Source organism: Mustela putorius, unplaced genomic scaffold (genome assembly GCF_011764305.1).
Source record: "Mustela putorius furo isolate JIRA1106 unplaced genomic scaffold, ASM1176430v1.1 tig00000095_pilon_pilon_pilon, whole genome shotgun sequence".
Taxonomy (NCBI): Eukaryota; Metazoa; Chordata; class Mammalia; order Carnivora; family Mustelidae; genus Mustela; species Mustela putorius.
Genome location: NW_025421280.1, coordinates 8629329 through 8642915, shown reverse-complemented (window position 1 = coordinate 8642915; position 13587 = coordinate 8629329). Strand labels below are relative to the sequence as shown.

The following is a 13587-nucleotide window of genomic DNA, read 5'->3' as shown; positions in this document are numbered from 1 at the left end:
CAGATGATTTTAATAAAGTTTTAAAAGGACATTAGTTTCCTGCTCTTTCAATGAAAACCACTTGCAAGATGAATTTAAAGCAATAGATCTATTTCTTGTCAACACATGCCCCTTTTATGCAAATATGCCACTCTTTTATAACAGCCAGCAAAACAACAAACACACACATAATCATCAACGGCATGCGGCATGGAAGAAAAATGTCATTGTTATAAATGTTTAAAGAAAGAAATGGAGAGTGTGTTGGGTGCCATGTATGCCGTCCAGATTCCCCATCCAGGAATGAGGTTCTTATTACCTCAGTTGCTGTAAGCTCAGATTCTTGACCCTGGAGTCCTCCTCTGGGAAGTGTTAGCCAAATAGTGCCCTGTCCTAAGGGATTCTCTAGGGATGGCTCACAATCCAATGACTGGCCAATATGTGTATATGAATGGGAGGGAAGGGAGAGGGACATGAAAGGCTGGCTCCCTGACATCAGGTGACCTGAGGGCCATCCCAGCCTGGAGCGACTGATGCCTTGCTGTGATTTCAGCATCTCCTGGGGCCCAGTTCTGTTTCTGCATTCCCCCATGGGGTTTCACCTTGAGAGCATTGCATGCAAATCTCTACCCCGGAGCCAATTTCTTAGGGAGCCCAACCTAAGATAGTGAAGAATATTCCTTCCCAATCTCTCCTTGATTTTATTTTTAACTTCTTATTATGGAAATATGCAAGCATACACAAAAGTCAAGGAAATTATCTAACTCATTAGCCTTATCAACATCTTGCTATTCCTGCTTCACCTACTCCTTTTTTAAGAACTGCATTCTTTTAAAGGAAAACATTTTACCCATAAATATTTCAGTTAAGTATCTAACAGATGAAGATTTTTCTAAAATCACAATGGAGATTTTTCTAAAACCACAATGCTATTATAATATAAAATTAACATATAAAATAATTTCTCAAAACCATCTAAAACCCAGTCTGTGTCTAGTATTTCGCTATTGTTTCCAATTTTTTTTTTTTCTTTTACAGGTCACAGTGATTTGTGAATTTTTATTCCCACTTCCAGAACTCCTCTTCAGGTCATCATGACTCCTCGCCAACACGTCTACCCTGACCTTCTATCTGCTCTTCATGTCTGCCCCTCACCTCCTTCTAAGTAAACCTTTCCCACCATTATCAAACCAATTTTCCTAATGTTCATTTCTGTTAATATTTCCCACAGCAAACAGCATTATTTCTCTTACATATGGCCTATGGAACATTAGTCTGTCAACTGCTTTTTAAGAAAGGAAAAAATAAATGGATGTTCTCTGGTCAAATAAATCTGAGAAATGCTCTGAGTTTTATTCCCTCATAAAGCACATCAACCTATTCAAGGCTCTGCGCAGTACTGTGGTAAACTGCCTGTCAAACCTTTTAATCCAGCATTTTCCAAACCCATTTGACCATAGAACACTGTTGAACCCCGGCTGACATCCAACAGAGACGGTGCTCTATGGAACACCTCTTGGGAACTGCTGGTTTCCTAGAATGCTGAAACAGCGACATCCTCCAAGTACTAGGTCCAGAATTTTTGTTCCACTTTTCTTCTTTTGTCCTTTGGTTCCCTCCACCGTAGATAGTCTTTTTGTTGAAATCTATCACATGCTTGAAATCCTAAATTCTCCAAGAAGCCTTCCACAAATCCCCAACCAGAGTCAACCTTTCCTTTCTCTGAGTTCTCAGAGTACCTGTGCATGGCAGGCATAGAAGTCTCAGGCTCTTCTGAATCACTGTTTTGCAGGTTACCAGCAACAGGACTTTCTCATTTCAAAAATGGGAATAGTGTAGTGTTTGCCACAATAGAACTGTGTTATGGGTTAAACAAAAAGGAAGAATGTGGGTACAATTAAATAAGATATTAAAGGCAAGGACTGTATAGAATTCATCTTTGTAGTTTCGTGTGAGTCTTGCACACTTTTGAATACCAACGATCTTTATTTATGTTTGTAGAATTGTTACATTCAACTGTTAATAGAGACTGTGGGTGACACATTACCTTCATAACATATTGATGAGATAAATTATTTGTGCTTGTGGAGGGGAATTCTGTGTTTTAGGGCATGATCATTCATCCTAGTTGTGCCCTTATAAACTGGATGGGCTTTAGAAGGTCACTTATCCTTGTCTGGAGCTCAGTATCCTGATGTGTAACATTTAAGGGACTGTGCTAAGTCAATAAGACTCTCAAAATCCTTTAAACATGGGGTGTCTGCATAGCTTAGTAGGTTAAGTATCCAGCTCTTGGTTTGGGCTCAGGTCATGACCTCAGAGTCATTTAGATGAAGTCCCATGTGGGAGTGGCTGGGGATTCTGTCTCCCTCTGCCTCTCCCCTGCTCACACATGTTCTCCCTGTCTCTTTCTAAAGTAAATAAACAAATCTTAAAAAAAAAATTCTTTTATACCACCAAGAAACTTTAAAAATTAATTCTCACATGATTTGAGATACTTAAAAAAAAAGAGCAAACAGCACTAATTGAAGTAATAATCAATGGTGTTCCTATTTTTTCTAATCAAAATTATATTTAAAAAACCTGATGATTTTACTTGCTTATTCAGTCTTACTACAAATGAGTGAACAGTTTTCCCCTGGGACTTCTCTAATATTGAACCACAGCACTTAGAGACAGATTGCGGCCTTCAGTGATATGGAAGGAACATATGTGATGAGTAAACATCACCTAGACAGATAAGGCAATGAGAGAATAGGGTAGGAAAAGTGATCTGGGCAGAAGGAACTGGTATGTAGGTCCCCAAACAAGCAAGATCCAAGCAAATGTGATCCTCTGGGGGAACTCTGTGTATGTTTGTGTGTGCACATGTTTGAGAAGAGCATACATTTATAAAACAGGTAACGGCGTAACAGTTATTATTAACTATGTGTTCAGGTCAAAAAAGTTTGCTCAACATGACTCCAGGCTTCTGGAAGCTCTCTTAAAAAGGCCTGTTCTGAGTCACCATAGGAACCAGGTGGTAGACATTAACAAAGCAGCACAAATCCCTCTCTCCCACTAAAACACGGGGTTCAAGGGAGCATGTCCTGTTGCTGTTACATAAGACTCTACTGACAAGTTCAAGTTGAAAGAAGGACTTCCCTCACAAGCCCAGCAACAGACTGCTTCAGAGAGATGTATAGGCTTAATGCATCTCCTATTGGACAGGGGCAGTTCTGGGCCATGTCTGTGCTGCTAGATATTTGTGGTCTCCTCAACTTCCTGTGGCTCAGTCACTTTTTTTGCTCTGCATCTACCATGGGAGAGCCGGACCCGCCATCTGTGCTGGGAACTTCAAAGATGTGTTTTGGTTTACATTCTGTTACAATGAACTCAATGCAAATTGTTTTTATGTTGTTTTTTTAAAAAAAAAATTAGTTATTTTACTTGTTTTTGGAAGGGGGAGAATAAGGGGAGTGAACTAGTACTGTGTTGGCTTGACTGGGAAAAAAAAAAGAAGAAGAAGACGAAGAAGAAGATCAACAGATGTTAGTTTTGATTCATTGTTTTCTTCTGTGGGAATGTAGTTTTTACTATTTTTCACATTCTATTTGGATCCAGATTTTTCTTGGTAGGGGAAAATGCGAAATTTCCATTTAGATAAATTCACTTAAACGGTGGCAACTTGCCATAGACTCCTCCTTTCTTGCCTTATTTTTTTTCGAAATAGCAGGCACTTCCTCGAGCTTCAGGCTGAGCTGAACTTTACTGAATGGTCTTCAAAGGTCAACTGAAAGGCACTATTTCTCACGGAGGCAAAGGCTCTCAATCAGAGTTTAGAGTGAAGCAGAAGAGAACCTTACCATGAATTTAATCCCATTCCTACTGATTTTGCTGGTAAGGCAGTCAAGCTTAAGAGAAGTGACATGAATTGCCATACTCACTGGTGACAGAGCTAGACCTAGGACCAAGCTCAGGGAAACCACACAAGGCTCTTCCCATTTGGCCTCACTGCCTCTTCGAATGCTTGGCAATAGCTTCTCTAAGCTGGAAGTTTCATGGAAAACACTAGCCATGCTAATCAGATAAAACTCAACATACACTGTATTACTGGCAAGCAAATTTCCAAAGTAATTAATGTTGGACATTGTATTTATTGGTTAATTAAGTTTATTATTACAGTTGGAATCTCCAGAGAAAATTGCTAGTTTATTAAGGGTTTTCACTGTGGTAGATAATAAGGTAGAAGGAAGGTCCCTAAGAATCGTCAAGGTTTCTGATATTTAGAATTTTTTTTTTTCTGTTGGAATTATAATTATTGGAAGTATGTAAATTATAATCAGAGGAATTATCCAAATCACCACTGGAAGTTCTAATTGAGGAAAGAAATTTTCTAATAATTTAGACCAGAGTTTCTTAACATCAGCCCTATGAACAGTTTGGACCAGAGAATTCCTTGTTATGGGATGCTAACCTATGGTTGTACGATCTTTAGCAACAGTCCTGGCCCCCTGCCCCATAGATGCCAGTAACACCCACCACCAGTTGTCATAACCCAAATTGTCTCCAGACCCTGCCAAATACCCCCTGAGGGGGGTGTGAAACTACCCCCACTCGAGAGTCACTAATTTAGACAAAGATGGATGTTTAAAATTAAGGACCTCGCTCATTTCATAAAAGAGAGAGGCAGAGAGAGAGGCTAGGAGAGAGGGGTATTATTCCTTCTGATTATAAATGTAATAAATACTTATATTTATAAAATATTGAACCATGTTATTTAAACAATACCACATTACCTCAAGGTCAGTCTCTGCACGTTGTCAAAAATGAAGAATGTCACAAGCCTGAGGGGCGTCTGGGTGGCTCAGTTGGTTAAGCATCTGCCTTCGGCTCATGTCATGGTCCAGGGTCCTGGGATCAAGCCCTGCATCAGGCTCCCTGCTGATCTGGGAGCCTGCTTTTCCTTCTCCCTCCACCTTTCCCCCCAGCTTGTGTGCTTCCACTCTCTCTCTCAGATAAATAAATAAAATCTTAAAAAAAAGAAGAAGAACATCACAAGCCTGATATCCCAGAATCAGTGTAGCTTGTCCCCAATGTCTCCCTAAGAGATGGAGGGACAGCAAATGCAGGTCCTGGCTGTGACTCCCCCAAATCCCTCTTGGATCACATATTAATTTTCTCATCAGAGGAGGTGCTCTTTCATTCTCTCTTCTCCCTCAAAATCAACCCCAAACTCCAGCTCTCTCTGGCCTTCCCATCTCCTCTTGCTGCCCCTGCTTCAGGATCCACCAACTCCTTCCTTCCATGTGTGGTTCCCGGTCTTCTGGGTCTAGAGCCACATAACCTCTTACCATGTGGCCACCTGACCTACTGCCTAGACCCACACTACAAAAAAACCGGAGTCCAGTTGAACACTGAATCACCCTTGGAACGTTCTGAGCTGAGAGAAGGCTCGAAACTTTTATACAGGACTGTTTTTATCCTGATCATACAAGAAAGAAGAAAATAAGCAGCAGTTCCCCAACTTAACAAACAAATCTGGTGCCTATCTAGGCAGGTGGGGTGACTCCTGCAGCTATTAGGAGAGCATCAAGAGGAAACTATGCATTCCCCAGTCATGGAGGGAAACTAAAATGATTCGACCTTTCCTTCCATCCTTTTTCCCATTGAATGATGAGGCTGACTACGGGATGTTTCAGTTTTCCATGGGACCATCACCATCCTTGCTGCCATCCTCATCCTTTATTACATACTTCCTACATGCCCCAGTGTAAACACTTGCAAGAATGCAATACTTAACTCTCTTTACAACGGTTAACACGGGTACTATTAATATTTCCGATTGGTCGGAGAGGAAACTGAATCTCACAGTGGTTACGGTAGCTCTCCAGGATGAGGTAGCTATAAACTTTTCTCTTGTTAAGTGCAAGAAAAATTCCCTTGTTCCAGAATGGTTTGCTTCACTTGGTCCTTTGCCGTGTCTTTGAACCCACGCTGTGGTGGGTGGCCAGGTGAGGAACATCCTGTGGCCATTGTGTCTTCCAATAAAAGTCCCTGGATGACAGCTAGAGAAGGGCTGCTCAAGGTGGGGCAGTAAGAAACACTTTGCCCAGGATTTCTATTGCGAAAACATAACCAAATATTCTTCCCTTGCATGTTAGCCATGCCTGTTCTAGCTTTGATTGGAAATGTCTTGTGGTCTTGCTACTCGAAATAAACTCCCCAGGCCTACGGCATCAATGGCACCTGGAAACTTGTAAGAAATATAGCCACCTGGGCCACACTGGAGACCTACTGAAGAGTATCCCAGGTGATTTGAATACAGGATCCTCAAAGATGTTGAAAGGTGGTCTCAATACAAAATTTCCACGGTCCCGTGGTTCTCAAACTTGTGCATATATCCAAGTTCTCTTCAGGGCTTGAGAAAATACAAATTGCTGGGCTTCCCCAGCGCCCTAGGGTTTTGGGTTTGGTAGGTATGGGGTGGGGTCCAAGAATCTGGATTTCTGATAAGCTCCCAAGTGGGCTAGGGGACCACACTTGGTGAACCACTGTTACAGCCAAATACACTGAAAAGCTGCTAAAAGTTAAACCAAATTAAATGATTGGTTTTCTAAGAGGTCTCAGAGCTGTTAACGTGCTAATACTTGGTTTCCCAAATTCTTGGCCCATTTAAACTATTCTGGGTGGGGTGGGGGGACAAGACAAAACATCACTATAGATGAGTGTTCTACAAAAAGAACTTTGGAAACCACCGCTCTGCAAACAATAAAATCTAGCAATTTTGACAAAAAAAAAAAAAAAAAAAAAAAGCTGAATGTAGTAAAATAACCACTTCGGTCAAGTGAAGGGTAGCCTTGGTTTTGGTAGTGTCAGCACAGCTGTTGTGTCTTGTAGCAAATGAGTAGCACATTTCTCCAAGGGATTTCTACAGATTCCAAATAAATGATAAATTATTGAGATTCACATAACATAGATCAAAAATTAAAAAGAGACAAAAAAAAATCTTCAACAACATTTGAATTGCTGCTTCATCCGCCCTATTGAAATACAAGCCAAGAATAAAACATTGATTAAATAGAGAGCATTGACATTTTACTCCTGTGGTGCTGGATACCAGCCTAGACAAAGAGCCGGTTAAACTCGAAAGACAAAGAGCCCTTTTGTGAGGCAGTAAGTTCATCTGGGAGAAATATTAAGTGAACTCTCAAAGGAGAGAGTTCTCCAACATCTTTACCTACAACACTCATTGAGAGGGAATAGGCAAAATCACATTCAGAATATATGGGGGAAGGAAAATGAAGGAATTTATTAAAGGATGGAATTGGAGGATACATAAAACATAGCTTTTGCCTTCAGGGATGGAAATTTGTATTAGAAAATGAAAACCCAAAATGAACAATAAGGAATGAGCAAGAAGATCCATTCTTTTGAGCAAACAAAACATGAAATGTCCATTGTCTCATATTCTCTATGGCTTGGAAATACAGCAGTGGACAAAATAGACATTTTCTCTCAAAGATCATACACTGTAATGAGGAATACAGGTTAAAAATAATAAACAGGAAGTCAAATAAGTGTCTTGTTTGAAAATAAACAAAGAGAGGAGACACAAAATAAGAGGGATTGGGTAGATGTGCTTTCCAAAGCATGCTCAGGGAAAGCTCTGCTGATTTGTTTGGGCTAAGAAAAAAGAGAATAAAAGTAATGACCCACATAAATGTTTGGGTAAGGAGCTTTCTAGAAATTCAGAACAGAATATGAAAAGGACAGTAATCAGGAAAGAAACAGGTATTCATGGAACTGAAAGGAGACGACAGTAAATGAACACTTGCTTTGTACAAATGACCTCACAGAGTCACCTGTGAGTGTGTGCCTGCATATGTAGCCGGTTGGAATGGGGTAGAGGGGTGATGGTGTTCAAGATCAAGTTAGACTTTGGTCTTCTGATTTTGACCATTCCACTCAGTCCCCAAATGCTACCACTTGGCTTCTGCTATGTCAATACAGAACAAATAATCATGTGACTGTGTCCGGTTCTACCTGGAGAGTCATGTGTAGCATTAGTAACTGTTATTCTTGCTAAAGGATTCTTTTACATCCCCAGCCTGTGGGTAAGAGTTATTCCTTAACATGAATACTAAGTTCAAGTTTGGGCAAACACCTGCATCACTTCAAAGTTGCTCTACAACTTCAAATCCTTAAGGAAGCTTACATCTCTTTAAAGTAGAGCTACCATGGGAAATGAATTATTACCGAATACTCAGTCGATGATGGCCCAAGTTCATTATCCCTACTACATATTATTGTAAAAGACTTTCCGATGAATAGAGGTATTAAGTAGATCTAAAATATAAATAAATGATTGGTTGCCGTATTCAGCAAGTTACAGAAAAAGATTTCTTAACCCAAAACTTACAAAGATGAGCATGCAAAGGATATAAATATATCTGAAAATGATTTTGTTGGAAGAACATTTCAGAAAATGAATACGCAGAAGATTTTGTGTTATTTAATACAAAAGCACTCAGAAAAATCCCAAAAGTTTGGAATTAATTATCAAATTGTTTTACTCAAGTATCACAGAGTAGTCATTCTGGAAAAACAATTCTGGCAAGTGAATTCAACGAAAGCCACACAGCTCAGATTTGCAAAGAGAAAGCATTGATCTTCCCTTCTGTGATTTTAAGTTCTATGAACCTGAGCATTTGCCTTCTAAACTCAGATCCTTGAAATAGAAACTCTCCCACTGTCAATAGTGGAACACGGGCCATGGGGTTGCTTCATCACTCAGAAGCCTCAAATATTATGTTTGCTCTGCGCTTTAAAGTGGCATCAAGTTCTTTGAGGCTGGCTGAAATCATTTGAGGCAGAGGCAAAAGTCTGCTTTTCCTTTCCTTTCTGTAAGATGGCAAGATTGTGTAATCATATCCCAGCTAAATCTGGCTTGTGTTGTTAGAGGAATTATCTCCTCATTAAAAACAAATCTTAATAGGCCTAATTTGAAGGCTGCTTTTGTCTGTAACTTGATCAAGAGGGTAATGACTGTGAGCCACGCTAAACAGAGGGAGAGTAAAAGAAAGTCAGAAACGTTAAACAGTGCAGATCACAGTCACATTACAGCGCTTTTGATATGCAAATGAAGCGCACAAGGCAAAAAAAAAAAAGAACCGGGCTTGTTTTTATTTCATTTCTTGATACTGTCCTTAGGGCATCCAGGAAAACCCAAGTCTTTAAGAAATGTCTTGGTTTGAGAGACATGTAATTGTTATTTTCTGAGTTTTGGTGTTTTCAGGTGCAAAATGGGAATACTAATGTCTGTAATTATGATAGGGTAGCTATAAGGCTTAAATGAATTAATACATGTGAAGCATTTAGAACAGCGTCTGGGTTTCTAATCCATCCAGCACATAGTTACTGATAGCCCTTACTCCAAGGTTTAGCTATTTTTATTGGTGGTGATATTAATTATGACTATTAGCATTTTTTCCTATTCTATATGAACTAGAATACAGTCATAGATACAGAGAATTTGGGAACAGAAAAAACTTTAGGGTGATGTTTTCAGAACTGTATTCCATGAATACCCACTGTTACCTAATAGGTTTTCTCTGACTGGTGACTTTTGGGGACTTCTAGAATTTAAATAAAATCAAGACCATTTCCGTGATTTGGGGTCCTGGGATTGAGGCCCCCAATCAGGCCTAGCAGAGAGTCTCTGGTTCTCCCTCTCCCCCTTCCCCTGCTTATGCATATGCATGCACCCGCACCCGTCTCTCTCTCTCAAATAAATAACATCTTTTAAAAAAAGATCAAGACCATTTCACCACAGAGATTTCAGACCCTTTAAGATGTCGGCAATGTGAATCTCAAAGAGCATGATGTTCTATTCAGCCTGGCCTAAATGTATTTGACCTCAAACCCATTTCTCACAGAATGTCTTGTAACCCCTTGAGAAACATTAGTTCTTAAAGAAAATTATGGATGACAATTCAATGATGCCCACAGGAAAAATGACTTCTCTTAAGCCCTCTGCTAGTTAAGGGCAGAGTCTGGGCTTAAGCCTGGGTCTCCTGGACTGATGCCAATTATTGATAAAGAGTATTTTAAAAGATCCCATATAGGGAAGGGAGATCTGATGACCAGACTTGTCTTTAAGAGTTTTCCAGTGGAAGTTCCTCTATAATGCTTTTCTGTAAGCAATGCTACAAAGCTCTCTATACTTTGAACCAGCCCTGAAACAAATCATTTCCCCTTTTAGATCAGATAACGAAGAGACAGGACTGTTAACCAGTACTGGCAAGGTGGGAGACTGGCCTAGGCTTGGGGTCTTTGAATTGTGCTGCAGGAATTTCTCACATAGGAAACCTCTGTAGGACCCCCAGACTGATGCTACTTAGTCAGGCTGGGATTGCTATAGTGGGCCATGGGATCAGGCTTGTCAGGGAACTTCCACGAACCAGTCCCCAGTGAGGCAAGTATAGACATTGTGAGTCAACATTTGGAAAATTTTATAATAATTTGCAGAGGAATTTTGTGTCTATGCACATGTTAATCTAAGTAGCAGTTTTTTAAAAAAATAGAGCTTGTATTTGTATACCTTTTCAATATTTCATTTCTCTAGTAATATATCTTTATTGCATTTTATAAAAACACCAATCCAGGGCAGATTAAATATTTAAAAAAATAAATAAAACTTGCCCTTTACCTTAGATAGTTTGAGAGACTTGTTCTCAGAAGTAATGACCCCAGACCAGCAGTGACCGCATCACTTGAGATCTGGTTAGAAATGCAATTCTTGGTCCCACTCCAGACCTACTGCATTAGAAATTCTGGGGTAGGACCCAGCAATCTTTATTTTAATTAACACTTTGGGTGATTAATATGCACACAAAATTTTAGAATACATACATGCATATATACATATACAGACATATATATGCATTCGAGAGAAAGAGAGAGAGACAGAGATCCCAAACTCTGGAGTGCAAAGATAATATGACATTATTTCTCCATAATCAAATTAAATTATACTCCTAACCACCACTTACTCGGGTTGGAAGTAACTTCAATGTCAGTTAAGATTAGGTTCAGTTTTGAGTAATGAAGGACCCCTCCTCCCCCCCCCAAAAAAACAGTGGCCTCATCAATAAGCAGACTTTTGGGAAAAAAGCCAAGCAGCAAGGGTGTTTTTTTAAGGTGATTTTGTTTTCTCCTCTACCATAAAAAGCCTCTGAAACAACGGGACACAGAGACCTGCCTACCTTTTTTATTTTATTATTTTTTAAAGATTTTACTTATTCATTTATTTATTTTGCGAGAGAACATGCATGGGGGGAGGCGCTGGAAGGGATGGGAGAGAGAGAATCTCCAGCAGACTCCTGGCTAACCATGGAGGCTGACACAGGGTCTGATCCCACGACCCTGAGATCATGACCTGAGCTGAAACCAAGAGCTGGACATTTAACCCACTCAGTCACCCAGGTGCCATCCCAACCTTTTTTAATAGAAGAGGAAAAAATCAGGGAGGAACCAAACAAGGCTCAGGTATACTATTCTGCCATATCAACAATGATATTTAATCATCCTGTGTGGTAACCTCGGAGCCAGACCAATACCTAGAAAGTCTAGGGCCTCCTCTGGATATGCTGGAGTTCTTTCTGCATCAGATAGTGTTTCCCTCTTTTAACTATTGTCTGCTGAGGTCTTTAAAACTCCCTTTATAGGTCTTAGAATCCAAATTATTTCTTTCTTACTGGCCTGTCTAGGATTCCCTCACTTGTCATAGATTTTTATTTTCTTGATACATTTCTTTGTAGCTGGAACCCTCGAGCAAAAAAGGTGGGTGGAAGCACATTTTATCAATTCATTTCCAGGCCTCTGGTATTGAAGTCAATCCCTAATTGAAAAACTAGTCTCCAGGGGCCACTAATTAGCTCTTGAGATTGATGCTTTGTGCAAAATTTAGAGTCTTTCTGGTCTGCCACATTTTTGTAGGCTCCTTTTTTCATTCTTTCTAGTTTGTAGCTAAGGGGTTCCATACTTCCATTGGTCTGGGCTGCTAGGAACAAAGCTTCTATAGAAATATTTTTGAAAATATAGGTAAAACATTGGCAGCTTTGGAATGAATTGTCATACATTTCCCAATGTCTCCTACCGTCTCTGAATGTATTATGTAACTTTTAAAAAATGTTTTAGATAATTATGTGTTTGTCATATATTCATTTAGTTGTAAGGTTTTCAAAAAGCTATATTCAGAAGACTGAATTTGATTTACTCCTGTTTCTTTTCCAGTGTTACCTCTGTTCCATTATATGAATCTCCCGCTTTTGTTTCAGAATTTAAAAATCCTCAGAAAATATAGGCTTTCTGAATTTGGCGTCTTGAAGCTGATTTTTCCCTGTTTACTTCTCTAACAAAAATTTTTAGGGAAAAAAGCTAGGAAAAATGTGGGAATCTTAGCAAACTAAATATTATAACTATGATATTACTTACCCTGATTTTAATAGAATAACTCATACAATTTGGATCACAACCTTATCCTTGTCCCTCATTTTTCTTGCTCAGCTTTTTAAAAGGAGAATAAAATTACCGGCAGTTTCACTCAGGGACATCCACTTGTGAATATTTTGGTTTATTTCCTTCTAATCTCAAAGAAAGCTTTGATTTTAGAAACACTGCCTTTATTTTTTAACAAATTTATGTATTTTCCTTATATCCATATGAATTCTTTTTTCCCATTTATAAAAGCAATACATGCTTATTATCACAAAATCAAACCCAATAATGTGTATAAAGAAAAAAGTTGCTTGTGTTTTGTTGCCAAGTCCTTAGACGTGCTTGCCCAGAATTTTAGGCAAATTTGTGTGGCTTTAGCAACTATTGGTTGACTGCTAGTGAAACTCTTCTGCCAAGTTGACAGGGAAGATAGATAATCCTCTAGGCCTTCGGGTCAATTTGGATGGACCCTTTGTGAGTTTCAAGGTAACATTTAAAATACACGTTGTTTTGCAACAACTTCTCCGAGTAGATAGTGTCAAAACTCACTCCCCTGTTTTTCAGAGAGCAAATTACAACAGGGCAGCCTAGCTAAATTGAGTGTGAAATTTAAATTTCCATGTTTTAATGTTTCTCTATTTAACAAGAAGCACTGGACAATTAAAAAGTAAAAGGCTTCAACTGTGAAGTCAAGAGAGAAAAAACACATGCATTTTTTTTTCCCCCACACAAGGAGCAGAACAACAAGACACACCAACCAATATTAATCACATATATTACCACATGCTAAGGACGGGGTGAACCTTGTGCAGACAAATTAAGTTACAAAAATGTAAACCCTGGGTCTCTCCGCCATTTGAACTTTGCAGTTGGCTTGGTCTTTCCCATTGTAGTAACCAGGCAGAGCCACCATGGTGGAGACGAAATTTCACTGAGCTGTCCCTGATTCACTCGAAAGAGAATCTGTTAGCTCTTTGCTCTCGAATGCCTGAATATAGATTCAGAAGAGATGGGGATTTGTATTTCTGATTACACCCTGACAGCCACTCAACTTATTTTGAAGACTGAGGGGCAAGAAGGTTTACCCAAATAAATAAATGAATAAATAGGCAGGACGAGAAAGAAGGA

At 39.4% G+C, this 13587-nt stretch overlaps 1 long non-coding RNA gene across 4 annotated transcripts in view; it reads left to right on the top strand.

Annotated features, from left to right (window-relative positions):
- Positions 1-13587, top strand: part of LOC123391459 — a 321198-nt gene that overhangs the window by 161165 nt on the left and 146446 nt on the right. The window contains exon 3 of one of the 4 annotated variants that reach the window (XR_006606148.1): positions 1018-1311. The exons of the other annotated variants lie outside the window; for them this stretch is intronic. This is a non-coding gene — a long non-coding RNA (uncharacterized LOC123391459). Of the gene's footprint in view, positions 1-1017; positions 1312-13587 lie in introns of those variants that run through there. 4 annotated transcript variants of the gene reach the window in all.